Source organism: Desmodus rotundus, chromosome 4 (assembly GCF_022682495.2).
Source record: "Desmodus rotundus isolate HL8 chromosome 4, HLdesRot8A.1, whole genome shotgun sequence".
NCBI classification, from domain to species: domain Eukaryota; kingdom Metazoa; phylum Chordata; class Mammalia; order Chiroptera; family Phyllostomidae; genus Desmodus; species Desmodus rotundus.
The window spans coordinates 141,677,087-141,694,662 of record NC_071390.1 but is presented as its reverse complement, the minus strand read 5'-3'; the positions used below and the strand labels follow the sequence as shown (position 1 = coordinate 141,694,662).

The 17,576-nt window shown below is 40.2% G+C and overlaps 1 long non-coding RNA gene across 1 annotated transcript in view; it reads left to right on the top strand.

Annotated features, from left to right (window-relative positions):
• The window catches only part of LOC128780737 (uncharacterized), a 76,783-nt gene that overhangs the window by 50,644 nt on the left and 8,563 nt on the right, over positions 1-17,576 (top strand). The window contains exon 3 of the long non-coding RNA XR_008426745.1: positions 17,294-17,371. This is a non-coding gene — a long non-coding RNA (uncharacterized lncRNA). The remainder of the gene's footprint in view (positions 1-17,293; positions 17,372-17,576) is intronic.

Genomic DNA, 17,576 nt, shown 5'->3' with positions numbered 1-17,576 from the left:
TATCTGAAGAACCCCAAAACACTAATTCAAAAAGATATATGCTCCTCTGTGTTCATTGCAATAGCCAACACATGGAAGCAACCCAAATGCCCATCAACAGACGAGTGGATAAAGAAGATGTGGTACATGTATACAATGGAATTAAAAAAAAAATTTTATTTATTTATTTTTAGAGATAGAGGAGAAGGGAGGTAGACAGAGAGGGAGAGAAATATCAACATATGAGAAAAACATCAATCAGTTGCCTCTCATAAGTGCCCCAACCAAGGACTGGGCCTGCAACTCAGGCATGTGCCCTGACCAGGAATCAAACTAGCAACCTTTTGCTTTGTGGGATGATGCCCAACCAACTGAGCCACACCAGTGAGGACATATATAATAGAATATTACTCAGTGATAAAAAAAAATGAAATCTTACCATTTGTGACAACATAGATGGATCTAGAGGGTATTATGTTAAGTAAAATAAGACAGAGAAAGACAAATACTCTATGATTTCACCAATACAGGACCCAGCACAAATAACACCCTTTTTTTATTACAAAATCTTTTATTACAAAGTAAGCATGTAATTCTGTAACGTAATAATATCACACTCAAGCACGCCATATAACATTTTAGGTGAAATGTTCAAATTAAAGTTATAAATGATTACACCCATATTATTACCCTACCAATCACACTCAAGCAGGCGTTACTTCTGCTGGACCCTGTATGTGAAATCTAAAGAACAAAATAAACAAACAAAACAGAAACAAACACAGATACAGAAAACAAACTGAGGGCTGTCAGATGGGAGCGTGTTTGGGGGCTGGGTGAAAAAAGTGAAGGAATTAAGAAATACAAATTGATGAACACAAAATAACCATGCAGATGTAAAGTACAGCATAGGGAATATAGTCAATAATATTGTAATTACTATGGATGGTGATAGGTGGGTCCTGGAAACATCAGGGGAATCACTTCATAAGTTATAGAAATGTCTACCCACTATGCTATACACCTGAAACTAACATAAATAATATTGAACATCAACTGTAATTGAAGAATTAAATTAAAAAAAAACCCCTAATGTTTACATTTTGTCAATTTATACCAATAAGACACTACTTTTACTGGATTGAAAATCTCCTTACTATTATTTTAGTGTGATTTTGGGAGAGAATAGAAGTGAGTGCAAAGTTTTAATCTTTCATTGTTACCAAGAAATCAGAACTATGTTTTCTGTGTCTTTTCTGACCTCCACTAGGACTTAGGGTGGCAAGGAGGACCTAAAGGATAGACAGTAATGTTGCTGACTAATTTTTAAGAAGTAAAATAAACGTGGCCTATTAAATTAATTCCTGAGCTTTCATTCAAGATGGCGGTCTAGGTAAATGTAGCACTCATATCCTCCCACAACCACAACAAAATCACAGCTATACTACAGAACAGCTATCATTCAGAACCACCTGAAATATATCTGAATGGAGGCCCTATAACTAAGGATATAAAAAGAAGCTGCATTGAGTCTAGTAGGAGGGGTGGAGATGTGGAATGGACTGGTCCCACACCAATGTGTGGCAGACAAAAATTGAGAGGGATATCTCAGCTGCAGATGTTCCCCCTGAGAGGGGAGGATCCCAGTCCCACACCAGGTCCCCCAGCCCATGGTTCCAGTGCCAGGAAGAGAAGTCTCCATAACTTCTGGCTGTAAAAACCAACAAGGATTGTGCCTAAGTAAGATAGAGAGCAGTTGGAATTTCAGGCAATTCCTCTTAAAGGACCTGTGCATGGACTTACTCTGACTCACTCCCTCTGAACTCCAGTGCTGCAGCAGCAGCATGAAAGGCGCCAGGAACATGCTGGGAGGAACTAAGTTATCTGGCATCAGGATGAGAACTGGTGGGGGGTGGGGGCAGCTTTCCCCAAGACAGAAATGCAGGCAAAAACCATTGTTCCTTTTCTGAGCCCTTCTCCCACAGAGCCAGCAGGTGGGAACCATATCTGAGTCTCCATCAACCTGGCTGTTTGCCTTGTGCTAGTGATTTCCAGAGACATCCAAAGTGAGGGCCCACCCAATCTTCTTCCAGTGGCTATTCCATGCAAACGGCCTGCCTTGGCTCATGTTTCAGACTTTCTTAAAATCTCTCATAAAGCAGCATCTGGCCTTGGCATGCTCCATACTTCTTGCTAAGTGGCCCCATCATCCAGCTGTAGCAGCAGCCAACCTTGGTTTGAAGCTTGACTTCTCTTGAGTACCTTCAAGCCCAGCACAAGTAGCAGCCATCTGTAGATCATTTTGTAGCTCATGCCAATTGGCCTTGAGCAGAGCACAGGTGGTGGCTGACCTTGCATGTACCTCCTGGTAGGCCTCAGAGCCAGTATACCCAGTAGACAGCTTCAGACTATGTCAAAGCACCACCCAACCACCTCCACAAGTGACACACTCAAGTGGCAGACTCAGTGGGCACTAGAGCTGGTGTAAGTCTTGCTCTGTGGGGTGGGCCCACTGATGATCCTCCATGGTGGTCATCACAGCCAGTTCTTGCAGTGTGTCATCCTTGGAGTAAATCCCTCCCATTGACATGCCAACAGCAATCAAAGCTCAACTGCTAAAGAAAGGTGGACTCAGCCTTTCTCAGACACGGGGGCCTGGGGTGCACACCTGGAGTGCCTAGTTTGGATGAATAGGGAGGCTGTGCCACTGAAGCCTACAAGAAACCTACCACATTAGGTCACTCTACCAAGCCTAGGAGATGTAGCAGCTCTACTTAATACTTAGAAACAAACACAGTGAGGCAGTCAAAATGAGGAGACATAGAAACATGCCCCAACTAAAAGAACAGAACAAAACTCCAGAAAAAGAGCTAAACAACGTGGAAATGAGCAATCTATTAGATGCATAGTTCAAAACACTGGTTATAAGGATGATCAATGAACTAAGGGGAACAGTAGATAAACTCAGAGAGGACTTCAACCGCATAAAAATGGACATGGAAACCATAAAAAAGAAGTAGCGAGAAATGAAGGATACACTAACTGAAATGAAGAATACATTACAGGGAATCCACAGTAGAGTAGATGAAGCTAAGTATCAAGTCAGCAATTTAGAATATAAGGAAGCAAAAAACAACCAATCAGAACAGCAATAAATAAGTAAATCAATAAATAAAATTTAAAAATAAAAAAATGAGGATATTGTAAGGAACCTCTGGGGTAACTTCAAGTGCTCAAACATCTGCAGCATGGTGATACTGGAAGGAGAAGAGAGAGAGCAAGAAATTGAAAGCCTATTTGAAAAAATAATGACAGAAAACTTCCCTAACCTGGTGAAGAAAGTAGACATATAAGTCCAGGAAGTGCACAGAGTTCCAAACAAATCCCCCAAAAGAGGTCCACACCTCTTTTTTTGACACATCACAACTAAAATGCAAAAAGTTAAAGACAGAATTATAAAACAGCAAGAGTAAAACAGTTACCAGTAGTTACCTATAAGGGAGCTCCAATAAGACTGTCAGCTGATTTCTCAACAGAAATTTGGAAGACCAGAAGGGGTTGGCAAGAAATATTCAAAGTGATGAAAAGCAAGGACCTACAACCAAGATTACTCTATCCCACAAAGCTATCATTTAGAATTGAAGGACAGATGAAGAGATTCCCAGACAAGAAAAAACTAAAGGAGTTCCCCATCACCAAACTGATATATGAAATTGCAGAGGGTCTTCTTTAAGAAGAAGGAAAAAAAAATATGAACAATAAAATGACAATCAATACATATCTATCAACAATTGGAACTTCCGGCCAAGATGGAGGTATAGGTAGACACACTGTGCCTCTTTGCACAACCAAAAGAAGGACAAAAACAAATTTAAAAACAAAAACAACCAGAACTCACAGAAAATTGAACTGTATGGATGTCCGACAACAAAGGAGATAAAGAAGAAACATTCATCCAGACTGGTAGGAGGGGCGGAGATGGGCGGCGGGGTGGAGAGGACTCGGGACAAGGTGGTGGCCGGTGGAGGCAGCAGATTGTGGAGCGGGGTGGGCAAAGCTGCAGCTGGCTGGTGAGGCAGCAGCTGGTGGACCGAGTGACAGACCTTGCAACCAAGAGTTCCAGTGTGGGAAATAAAGCCTCAAACCACTGATTGAAAACACCTGTGGGGGTTGAGGCGGCAGCTGGAGAAACTCTCAGCCTCACAGGAGAGTTCGTTGGAGAGACCCACAGGGTCCTAGAACATACACAAGCCCACCCACTCGGGAAGCAGCACCAGAAGGGCCCAATTTGCTTGTGGGTAGCAGAGGGAGTGACTAAAATCTGGCAGAGAGTGGAGCAAGTGCCATTGCTCCCTATCGGACCCCTCCCCCACATATAGCATCACAACGCACCCATGTGGGTTGCCCCACACTGGTGAACACCTAAGGCTCCGCCCTTTTCTACGTAACAGGTGTTCCAAGACAGAAAAAAAAAAATGGCCCAAATGAAAGAACAGATCAAAGCTCCAGAAAAAATACAACTAAGCGATGAAGAGATAGACAACCTATCAGATACAGAGTTCAAAACATTGGAAATCAGGATGCTCACAGAATTGGTTGAATTTGGTCGCAGATTAGATGAAAAAATGAAGGCTATGCTAAGTGAAATAAAGGAAAATGTACAGGGAACCAACAATGATGAGAAGAATACCGGGACTCAAATCAATGGTGTGGACCAAAAGGAAGAAAGAAACATTCAACCAGAACAGAATGAAGAAACAAGAATTCAAAAAAATGAGGAGAGGCTTAGGATCCTCCAGGACACCTTTAAATGTTCCAACATCTGAATCATAGGGGTGCCAGAAGGAGATGAGGAAGAGCAAGAAATCAAAAACTTATTTGAACAAATAAGGAAGGAGAACTTCCCTAATCTGGCAAAGGAAATAGACTTCCAGGAAGTCCATCCCAAAGAAGTTGAATCCAAGGAGGTACACACCAAGGCACATCATAATTACATTACCCAAGATTAAACAGAAGGAGAGAATCTTAGAAGCAGCAAGAGAAAAGGAGACAGTTACCTACAAAGGAGTTCCCATAAGACTGTCAGCTGATCTTAGAAGAGACCTTACAGACAAGAAGGGGCTGGAAAGAAGTATTTGAAGTCATGAAAGGCAAGGACCTACATCCAAGATTACTGTATCCAGCAAAGCTATCATGTAGAATGGAAGCGCAGATAAAGTGCTTCTCAGATAAGGTCAAGTGAAAGGAGTTCATCATCACCAAGCCCTTATTATATAAAATGTTAAAGGGATTTATCTAAGGAAAAGAAGATCAAAACTATGAACAGTAAAATGACAACAAACTCACAACTATCAACAACTTAACCTAAAAAACCAAAACCAAAACAAACTAAGCAAACAACTAGAACAGGAACAGATTCGCAGAAATGGAGATTACATGGAGGGTTATCAGCGGGGAGGGGGTAGGGAGAAAAAGGGGGAAAAGATACAGGGAATAAGAAGCATAACTGGTAGGTACAAAATAGACGGGGGAGGCTAAGTATAGTATGGGAAATAGAGAAGCCAAAGAACTTATGTACGACCATTGGCATGAATTAAAGAGGGGGGAATGATGGTGGAAGGGGAGGTACAGAGCAGAGGGGAATAAAGGGGAGAAAAAATGGGACAACTGTAGTAGCATAATCAATAAAATATATTAAAAAATAAAAAGAATTTGAATTGAAAAAAAATAACCTGTTTTTAAAAAAGCAAAACAAAACAAAAAATGGGTGTAGATGGCTTGAGAATGACTCAGGTACATGCTCCGTGCTTGTGTTTTCAACTCTGTGACTTTTGTACAAGTAGGGAGAGGAAAAACCAATCTTGTTGACATAAGATAAAAGGTGTCCTCACACATGGTTAATGTCATAGGCTTCACTGACTGGCATTTGAAGTGTGAATATTACAGTTGTAGAAAGAGAAGAATGAGAATAAAAATAAGGAATGAGGAAGATGGAGGAAGATCATAGGTTATGCCTATGCAGTTTATGTAACGGGAAAGCAGTGGAGTCTAGCTCAGGACAGGGGTATGTGCAGAGTATAACTGCAGGTAGTAATTGAAATTTATATAGACTTCGACTAAACTGTGACCACCACCCACATTTCCCCATAATCTTGCAAGCCAGACATACCATTAAATGTGATCTGATCCTGCTCGCAACAGGAGCTATTAGTTGTAGAGAGCTCTGATAGTTCCTGAAATATCTGATGAAAACAAAGGACTAAAAGAACTCCTGGATGCCCAGAAAGAATAATCAGAACTGCTTTGCTGCAGACCCCATGAACACACCATGTGGCACTCTAAGGGGTGTTTTCCCTCACAGGCCTTCCTGCTCAGAATTTACATGATGTGGAATAGAGAGAGCATTTTATGAGAATATGTGTCAGTGACTATATTTATTAAATTGTAGATTTTCTTTCTTTTTTAAGAGACATAGAAATGTCGTATAGAGCTACTAGTATAATAATAATCGATAAAAAGGGTCATTTACTGAGTGATTACTGTGAACTGACACATGACTTGGGGAGGATGTAAATCCTTAAAGGAGTAGATGCTCCTCAGACCAAAATCAGAGACCCACTACAGTATTATTATCTCCACTCAGCAGAAAAGGAATCTGAGGCGCAGAGGGGTTGAATAACGTGCCCAGGATCATGCAGCTGGTATGTGAAGAAGCCCTTGTCTGTCTGTCTGACTTACAAGCCCAGGCTCTTGAAACCTCATAATTTGTGGACTCTGAGTGGATATAACCAGGAAGTGTTATATCCCTATTTCTGGGAACTGTGTCCTTTGAATACATCTGTGTAGGGTATTACAATTTTAATACATTAATTTTTAAAAAGAGATTTTTAAATTACTTTTAGAGAGAGGGGAAGGGAGGGAGAAAGAGAGAGAGAGAAACATCAAAGTGTGAGAGATACATTGATTGGTTGCTTCTAGCACGCCCCTAACTGGGGACCTGGCCCACAATCCAGGCATGTGCCCTGACTGGGAATTGAACTGGTGACCCTTCAGTTCTCAGGCCTGTGCTCAATCTACTGAGCCACACCAGCCAGGGCCAATTTTAATACATTTAAATGTAAACATAAAAGAGGCACTCTCAGCCTTTGCTCTCATTGCTCTTATCAGGGTGTTTCTGGGTTCCCACTTTCTGAACCCTTCCTTTCCCTATAAATGAGACAACTAACCCTCTTTCCTGCCTCTACTGTAGGAAAAACCCTTTAATTCTGCTGTGAGCTAGTGAATTTAATAAAACTTGGTCCAACAAACCAGGACTAAATACCAGTCACATTCAGCCCCTGTGTCCTTGTTCTTTGTTTTGGTCTTGTTTATCAACTAGATATGGCTTTTGGAGTTTTTGCATCTTGTGTCCAAATTCCCACCTTCATCACTTGCTGAGATGCTATGACTTCAGGGAGGGCATGGTTGTTCTAGCCAATTCCTTCCTAAAGCCCATGATCCCACACTGAGCACCTAAGTGGGGTCAGGCCTGAGAGTCCTGCTGCCTGACTTGTGCCCTCTGACTTTAGAGCCTCTCAAGGTACCGGATCCTAGATTCTTGTTCCCATATTTGGCTTGTCCGTGGGTCTTGCCATTATCCCATGCTGGATGGTCCCAATTCTGTCTAGTTGCCTAAACCACCACATTTTCTCCATTGACATATGCTTGAACTATTAAGTTCTGCAAATTGGGTGACTTCCTCTAGGCCCCAGAAGCCTTTTTTTGTTCCTCAAATGTGATCCTACTCACACTTCTACCCTTGAGCAAGTATAATTTTGAGTCTTATGCTCTTCCTATTTACCCTTCCTGGCAGCAGTGAACCAGGATCCTCATAGATGGGCCCCAAGTTGTAAAGTTTTCTCCACCTAGAATGTTCTTTCTTTAGCCCCTCCATTCTGGATATGCAAATGCAACTGACCGGCTGAGGCCCAGCTCAAAGGTCACATTTCCTTGAAGTCTTAACTAATCCCATAGCTGGCAATATTTCCTTTCTTTGTTATCCCATAGCAATTTATTTTTATCTCTTTCATAGTACCCATGACAAGCTCATATATGTTATCTAGATTTAGTTCAATTGTAAACCTCTTGAGGTCGGGTAGCAATGGACTAGAGTCGGTCCTGGGTAGGTCCAGCTGCCTGCTGCTTTGAAAGCCAATACTCAAGAGGCAGGTGCTGATGTAAAGGAAAGTAGTTTTATTCAGGTGCTGGCCACCCGGAAGATGAGGGACTCTCATCTCAAAGCCCATCTTCCCATCTCAGTGCAGGCAGGGGTTTTTATAAGGAGGGAGAGGGACAAGGAGAAAAAAGAGATCAGGAGAGAGGCTGTGGACATGCAAGCAGTGTCCTTGCTGGTCCTGATGTGGATCTTTAATGACAGCATCCTGGAACTGGTCAGTGCAGCCAAATTCCTGCAGCTGGGCGATCCGTGTCCCCCAAAGTTGTGGTCAAGGCTGTTTTTTGTACAGGCAGAAACTGGAACTGCTGGAGCTTGCAATATGCTTACAAAGAAACTGTCAGTGTGTGAGTTCTTTTTATCAGTTTGTTAGTACTTCTTATTCTAATTCCATTTCATGGTAAGTCAGAGTAGTAGAAAGTTTTTATTTCCTGTTACAACTCTACATAGGGAAAGTGTTGTAATCAGATTCCATTGGTTAATTAAACCAAAGTCAAATACATAGAAAAGGCAGAGTGGGTGGGGCACTTTGGATCTCCATCAGTTCATGTGGACAGGGTTTTATTGTAGAGATGGCCTCTTTCGAAAACCCCCAAACTGCCTCTTGGGCACTCCTTGACTGGTCTTGAGGTTGTGATATTGTGATTTATAATAAGAAATATATATTTGGGCTTCCTCCCAGTTCTGGCACAGAACTCTTAAAACTCTTGGAATTTCCTAAGTGATAAGAGTGACAAAGGTATTTTTATTATGTTAATGAGGTGACTTTTGGAAAGCAACTAAGGATGGAGGGGGTTGGTTGCCAGGGGAACCAACCACATGATTAGAGAATTGGAACTTTTACTCCCACCTTCTGACCTCCAAGGAGGGTGAGGGGCTGGAGGTTGAATCAATCACCAATGGCCAATAAATTAATCAATCATGAGTATGTAATGGAGTCCCCACAAAAACCCAAAGGAAGGGGTTAAAAGAGCTTCTGGGTTGGTGAACAAGGAGAGATTTGGGGACAGGGCAGGAGAGCTTTGTGCCCTTTCCCTGTACCTTGTCCTATACATTTCTTCTATTTGGTTGTTCCTGAGTTATATTTTTTTTACAATAAACCACTGATCTAGTAAGTAAAATGTTTCTTACTAGAGTTTTGAGCTGCTCTAGCAAATTAATCATACTCCAAGGGGGAGGAGGTCAGGGGAGCCTCCCATCAGTAGCTGATCCATCAGAAGCACAGGCAACAACCTGGGTTTGTAATTGGCATCTGAAGTCGGGGCTGGGAGGTGGGCAGTCTTGTAGGACTGAACTTTAACCTGTGGATTCTGACTCTATCTCTTGGTAGGTAGTGTCTGAATTGAGTTGAATTATAGGACACCCAGGTGGTGTGGGAGAATTCTTTGTTGTTGTAGGGGACACCCCTCCACTATCAGAATTGGGTGTAAAACACATTAGAGGACCTCTCAATATGCCCCTGACAGGGCTGATAATTCTAAACTAGTGTCAAAATAAGTGAGTTCTTTTTCAAAAATTAAAAAAAATTTAACATTTATTTATTGATTTGAGAGAGAGAGAGAGAGAGAGATTTGTTGTTCCACTTATTTATACATTTATTGGTTGCTTCTTGTATGTGCTCTGACCAGAGATCAGACCCACAACCTTAGCGTATTGGGATGATGCTCTAACCAACCGAGATATCCAGCAGGGCAAAACATGTGAGTTCTAACCATGTGTCCATGCCAAGTTACTTTGCTTTACTTGAATATTTACATTTTTATCTGTTAAAGGGCATGAAACACATCTGTCCTTTAACATTGTTATAGTGATCAAATAAGAATTTTTAAAGGGCAATAAATACATCTGTCCTTTAAGATTGTATAGTGTTCAAATATGAAAATATTTGTGAATAGAATGCATTTTGCAAAAGAGTATGATGCACTTGAAAAAAAGTTGATTTCAGTATTTTTTGAAATGAGTGCCAACTTGGCAAAAAATAGTGAAGTAACACTTGGTGTGTTTGGCATCATTGGGGGATTCATAAAAGTGAATTTTCTGGGTTGGCTAACCCCTTGAAAAATCAATGTAAGAAAATTATACTATACACAATTGACCATACACTAATTGAAAATGTCCCAAATGATCATGAGGTCACTTTATCCTGCTCTTCCCAATCTTTGGAGCCAATTACTAATTAAGTTACATTCAAACTTGCAATTTTGAATTATTGTGAGGTTTTATTATATGTGATATTCTGTGTTCTTTAGTTGAATATGCGGAAAACCATTAAAAATTTCTGGGGCCTTAGTTTCATAAATAGAGTTGAGCTATGATAAAACATGTAATGTCCCTACAGTATATGACCCCAGACTTTGTTGAATTATTAAATTTGCTTTTTCTGACTCTTCTGCCCACCTTTCTATGATTATTTTTGCTTTTGTCAGAGAACTGAGAAGCTGTAGTTTTTTCATTCATTTTCTATTTGCTCATTTTAACCTGCTATAGGTTAGTAAAAACCCAAAGCCAGTGAATCAAACTTATTAGAATATGTGTTCTTCCCAGGCCATGAACCAGGGGGAAAAGAGGGTTATCAAAAAAGGTTGTAAAAGAAAGAAAAACGAACAGAAAATAAAATAGAAACAACCTAACAACAAGGTAATATTTTGAGGTCTCAATCCTCACCTGCATAATTGTGAGAACCCAACTTTATTCATATCGCTCCCTTTGAGATTCAAAAAAGCAAAGACTTTTTTTAGGCACCCTTCACACTTCCTTTTTTCTTTACCAGGCCATGGGCTCTTACCTTGTGCATGGCTGCGTGATACCCTCCATTCCAAAGGTACTGGCATGTCTGATATACTCCATTGTACTGTAGCCCCAAGGCAATGTGGGTCATTATCACTACATCATTGCCCCAATGAAGCATGCCTCTCATGTGCACAGTCCCTTTGCAATGTAATTTTGAAACTGCCTGCCTGTATCAGGAGCAGACTCTACCCAATGTCTTGTATCCAGCCTGCTTCGTAACTTGCTTTGACTAACAGAATGCAGTGGAAGCCACACTGCCTGACCTCCGGGGGTAGGTCTCAGGAGGTCTTGCAACCTTGCCTTGCTCTCCTGAAACACTGATGCCTGGGGAATAAGCATGGGCTGGCCTCTTTGAGGATGAGCCCACATGGAGAGAGAGGCACAGCTGGGCTAGCTGATGCTGCAGACACTTGAGAGAGAACATCCTAGACCAGCCAGTGACAGCTAGCACCACAGCAGCACTGGTCACCCTTGTGAAGACCAGCAGAAAAACTGCCCAGCTGACCCCAGACCAAATTGCAGAATTGTGAAGAAATAAATGGTTTGTTGTTTGAAGTCACTATGTTTTGGGATCACATGATAACTGAAAGAGGAAGATAGGAAAATGCTTCTTACTTATTGGCCTCCATAGTGTTTGTTATATCCCAAAAGGCCAGCACAGCATAAATGATAAAGATACTGTTTCACATGTCCTGCTTTACTCTGTTGTCCCTGGGGTGTGGGCTCTTATCGGGAGTGTCAGGCGCTGCAATCCAGCCCTCATTTCCTCAGAGCCTGTACCTGACCTCCTGCACTTGAACTATACCTGGAGTGCTAATGGGGCTCCTACCCCCCTGTGGCTGAGGGGTCTTACTCTGATGGCTACTGACAGTTCTCAAATGGCCCTTGGGAGCACGGAGGACCAGCATAGCCACCCCCAAATACCCTTCCAGACTCTGGGAAATTGAGTAGATCCAGCTTCTCTCTGTATGCTGGGACTCCATTCCATTTATCTAAAACAAGAAAAAATTGAGAGTAAGGCTGAAATGGTTCTTTTTTTGAGCACGATATTTCATTTTATTTTCTATGTTTTTGTACTGTTTCTATGCCTTTTTGGATTATCCGGATACTTGGCTATATTCTCATTAGCTAAGGAAATGACCTCCAGTCATGTCATTTTCTGTGTGAAAAGAACCTATGTTTAACTGGAATTTCTTGTGTTCTTGCCACTCCATGATGGAGAGTTTAGTTAAATGAGAGATTTCATCACTAGCCTAACTGTAAAGAATATGGCTTCCTCAGATAAACTTTGTATGCCCTTATTTCAGAAAAAATCTTCAAATTAAAATTATATAAACATTAACCTCTTATTTACTGTCATACCTATAGATATACCACCAAAATATTAGTCAGGGAATGACATAATTGCAGCTTATAATAAAACAAATTTTTCTCTTTTATTATTGAGATGGTAATAAAAGATTATGAAGAATATTTTGAAACTACAAATAATAAACAACTTTTAAAAAGAAATCGAAATCACTTAATTTCACCTCCAGAGATAGCTATTGTTAATGCTTTTAATATGTCCTAGATTTTTTGAGTGCATACACTCACTTATGAGGAGATTCCTCAAAAGATAAAATGCAATCTTTTTTGCTCCTTCCAACTTGTATTTCACTCCAATTATTAGGTTAAAAGGTCACCAAGGCAGGAACTGTCTCTTTCGGTTTAGATAATTATACAATTTTTATGGTGGTTGACTCATCATGCTTTAAAATATGGATAAAATATGATCTGTAAGACTAGCAAATTTAGCTGCCTGGGTTCCATCATTCTGTGATGATGCCTGCATGCCAAGGAAACACTTAATTCATTCAGTGCTGGAGGAGGGTGGGTGGGTGGTGAGGAGCGGGGTAGGGTGGGGTGGGGGTGGTGTTGCAGGACAGACCTGTTGGTAGCCATCAAGTCAGCAAAACAGCCTGTCAGTTGACTATACTTTCCTTCTTCCAACCATGTGGATATTGGTTAACATTCTCAAAAAGGTGAATTTTACTCCCAAAGAATTATGTTCACTCAGCCTGGCTCAAGTATGCTTCAAGGCATTCACAATTTATTGGAATTCAAAATGAAATGAAGAAAGCAAGCAAGCTGCTTTAGAAGACAGATGGCTTTAATTAAATATAACCATTAATCTTGTCCTGATTATTTACTGGAATGTGTTAGATTACAATGTTTCCTTAATCTATTGATAAACTATCACCATAAAATATGTTACTGAAGTAAAATAATTGTTGATGTGTTAATTAAAATCATCGGATAGACCAGAAGCTTCCCTTTGATGGAATTAGGAAAGAGAAGAATTTGAGAAGAAAGAGGGGGTTGCCATAATATCAGATTGAACTCATCAGATTGCAGGCATTTCTAGGATTGTGGAACAAAAGCATAAGTCTATGTAAAAGAGCAGTTGAATTATAGGAGCCCTTCTAATTAAGCACTTTATACGAAAAAAACTTTTTATAAAAGTATTTTTAAAGGGATAATTCTTCATTTTACAAATGATTCACAACATAGTTAATAATATTGTATTGTATACTTAAACTTAGCTAAGTGGGTAGATCTTGTGTTCTTATCACAAATACTAATATAAATACTACTACTGGTAAATGAGAGGGTCGGAGGGAATTTTTAGGGGTGATGGATAGGTTTATGACAGTACACAGAGTGATGATGATTTCATGATACAAACTCACCAAGTTCTATATTAAAGATATATATGTAGCTTTTGGTATGTCAATCATACCTCAAAAAGTGGTTTGAAAATAATATAAAATAAAATTTAGGAACGACACATAAGAAGATTCACAATAGAATTTTTTAAAAGAATTAATCACCCAGTAAATATAGATTGTAGCACTTAGATTTTAAAATTCTGTCTGTAACATACTGGGAACATATCTAAAGTGTAAGTAAAATAAACTAGTGTGATACACAAAGTTTAAAATGGAGGAAACAGTTGGGATTACGAAGTCCTTCAGTTTCCTCTGTTGAGTTCAGAGCACGTTTTACATACTGCTTCACAAAGGAGAAGTTGCATTTCAGCTATATTTCTTCTCTAATTCCTATAGTTTATATCTGTATGTGGAACTGGAAAGGGCATAGTAAAACCCTTTTTACTAAATAATCAAGGAAACTGAACCCAGTAAAACAAAGAGATTGCTTGTATCAGACAACCAGTGAATGGTAGGTTATCACAATGTTCAGAAACACAAGTTCTGACATTTGACTGCCAAGTTCAAGCCCTGGCTTCTCACCCTATTAGCTACCTGTCCTTGGACAACTAATTTCATTTCTCTGGGTCTAGGTTTTCTTATCAGTGAAGTAGAAGCTAAGGTTATCTACTGCCTGGGGTGGCTGTAAGAATGAAAAGAGATTCTCCATGTGGCACACTTAGCCAGATGCCTTATTCATAGTCAGCACTCACAAAGTGTTAGGACTAGAACTCAACTTTGCTGACCTCCATCCAGGGTCTTCTACACATGTGATCACCGATGATATTAAAATACTTTTCATGGCCAGGGCACCAGCTGGTCAGAACAAACCCACTCAATTGGGATGGCCCTATTGGCATTCCTCTCCCCAGCAGAAATGCCTCACATAAAATGTTTCTTTAATACAATACAGGGGGTGTCTCCATAGCTCTTGGATTGCATGTTTATTCTTTGTACTATTTTAAGGAGGCATTAACGACTGTGGAAGGAGAATAGGAATTACTTGCAGTGGGGCTGTGATGCCTGGAATAAACAACACAACCTCTATGTAGCTCACTTTTCCCACAATACTCAAATCCCACGCAAAGTAGTTATGGGGATCCACAAGGATCAGAAATTTAAAAGCCCTTTGAAAAAGGGTAAGCAATTAAGAAAACAGATTCTGGGGGTAACCAGCTAAGATCTACATACCTCTTCTACTTCACTGCAACATTTTAAACTAAATATGTCTATGAGATTTAAAACCTCACATTAAATTTCTTCATTTTTATATTGGCAAAGTCAATCAAAATGAAAGATTTTCTCGTACTTCTCTTCAGAAAGTAGAATTAACTCCTTCCCATTAACTAGAAATGATAAATTGGTAATCATTTCCCTGAGATTTTGCTTCTTACTAAAAAGTAATGCCTATTTTATAATAGCTTAGGTTAATGAAAATATTATAACTGAATGTAGTTCTGGCTGCCCGCCTTTATGAAAACCAATACTTGAGAGGCAGTTACTGGTGTAAAGAAAAGTAGTTTATTTTCAGGTGCAGGTCACCTGGAAGATGGGGGCCTCACGTCTTAAAGCCCATCCCTCTGGGAAGATAGGGGACTCAGGTCTCAAAGCCCACCTCCCCCTCTCAGTGGAGGCGGAGGTTTTTATAAGGAGGGGGAGGGGAACAGAACAAAGAGATCAAGGGAGGGGGTTGCAAAGTTCTCTACAGGCAGACGAACACCGTCCATTCCAATGAGGCAAGTGATGACCCGGCATGCATCATCCTGGTTTAGTCATCCCGGCTTCACATCATCCTGTCTCCACAGCTGAAGGTCAGCAAATCTCCCAGACCTGGGATGCTTGAAGGTCAGAGTCTGTATCTTTTGAAGTTAGTGCCTAGGATTCTTATACAAACATGCTGTTCATCTATAAGCTACATATTAGAGTCAGCACTTACAGAAACAAATGTCAAAAGAATTGTGGAGTGGATTACAATTCCCAGTTACAATTTTCCACTGTTACAATATCTCAGATTATGTCTATAAACTAGAAGCTATATTTATCAGGACATTTTTCTTAAGCCTGCCCTAAACTTCTTCTACAGGTGGACGATGAATTCAGGGTTGGAATATACAGTTTTAAACCATATGATGGAGTTGGTAATTTTTAAACATCACATCATCATAGCAAACAATTATATCTAGTGGTCAACATCTATTTTCAATTTATGGCGTTTGTGCTTGCCTCTTCAATGAAATGTTGGCTTTTCCCCTCTTTTGACTCAATTTCTTTTTTGTTTCTTATTCTTTTTATAGAATGTTTCAATCTGTCCCTATTCTGAGCCAACATTTTTGAGGTTAAGATACCATTTGGGAACCTTTACTTACCAATGTTTTGTGTACTGTAGGGAAGCAAAATTTTCCACTCCAACATGGGCCAGTTTGGCATGAGAATTATTTTAAGAAGCAAAAGACTCAGGAAGAAACTTTGATCATCCCCCTTCCTGGCTACAAGAATTTAGAGGGTCTGTTCCAGAAGGGAGCTATCACCATAGGTAACTACAGTAGAGTATGAATTAGGTGTGGGTGGGGAGTCTACCCTGTGTCCCATTGTATTTGCATGGCCCAGCAAACATTTGTTTACCACACATTTGCTTTTCCATTTCCACGTAAGTTGTCTTCTTCCCCTTTGAAGTCCCAAGCCACTACCTCCTCATTAGCTCATGATTGCATGTAAACCTCAACTGCCTTATTTGCCCTTGGACCCCACACTCTGTGGAATCACCATACATACGTAAGTAAATTTGGTTATTTTCTCTTATTGATCTATCTCATGCCAATTTATTTCTTAGACCATCCAGAAGAACCTGGGAGGAGAGAGGAAATCTATCCTCTTGTACATATTTCTACCAGGGGTGTCCAACCTTTTGGCATCTTTGGGTCACATTGGAAGAAGAAGAGTTGTCTTGGTCCACACATAAAATCCATTGTGACATGTAATTACAAAAAAAAAATCTCATAATGTTTTTAAGTAAATTTACCATATTGTGTTGGGCCACATTCACAGCCACCCTGGGCTGCATGTGGCCCGAGGGCTGCAGGTGGGACACCCCTGCTTACACAAACACACACGCACACAGAGCTGATTACATGAGGAATAAGCTCAAGACTTTATTCACAAATATCCAAAGTGCCACTGGGAAATACTGAGAACTTTCACGAGCTGGTCACAACAGTCCATATCTTTATAGCAGCGATTTTCAACCAGTGAGCTGCAAGACTTTTAAAAACATGCAATACCTGACTATTTAGTCAGGGGCACTGACCTTTTTCCCTTAAATTGTCAAATAAAAAAATGACAACAGCCAACACAACAATAGTTTTTCAGTGTTAATGAATCAAAATTATACCTATTTTTTGTCAGATTGACAAAATATGTATTTTTGTTGTGCTGCAGAATTTTAGTAATTAACATACGTGTGCCATGAGATAAAAAAGGTTGAAAATTGCTGTTTTACAGTGACATCTTATGCACTCCTTTGCATGCTTTCTTTTTAAAAAAGATTTTATTTATTTATTTTTAGAGAGATTGGAAGGAGAGAAACATCAATGTGTGGTTGCCTCTCACATGCCCCCTACTGAGGACCTGGCCCAAAACCTAGGTATGTGCCCTGACTGGGAATCAAACCTGCAACCCTTTGGTTTGCCCATCAGCACTGAGCCATACCAGCCAGGGTTCTGCATGCTTTTTAAATTTAGATTTCTAGAGGTGCAAAAATTGTTTATGCAAATATGTGTAATTATAGAGTGATTTAAGACTTTCAGAGGCCCTGAGCCTGCAGAGATGATGGCATCTCACATGTATAA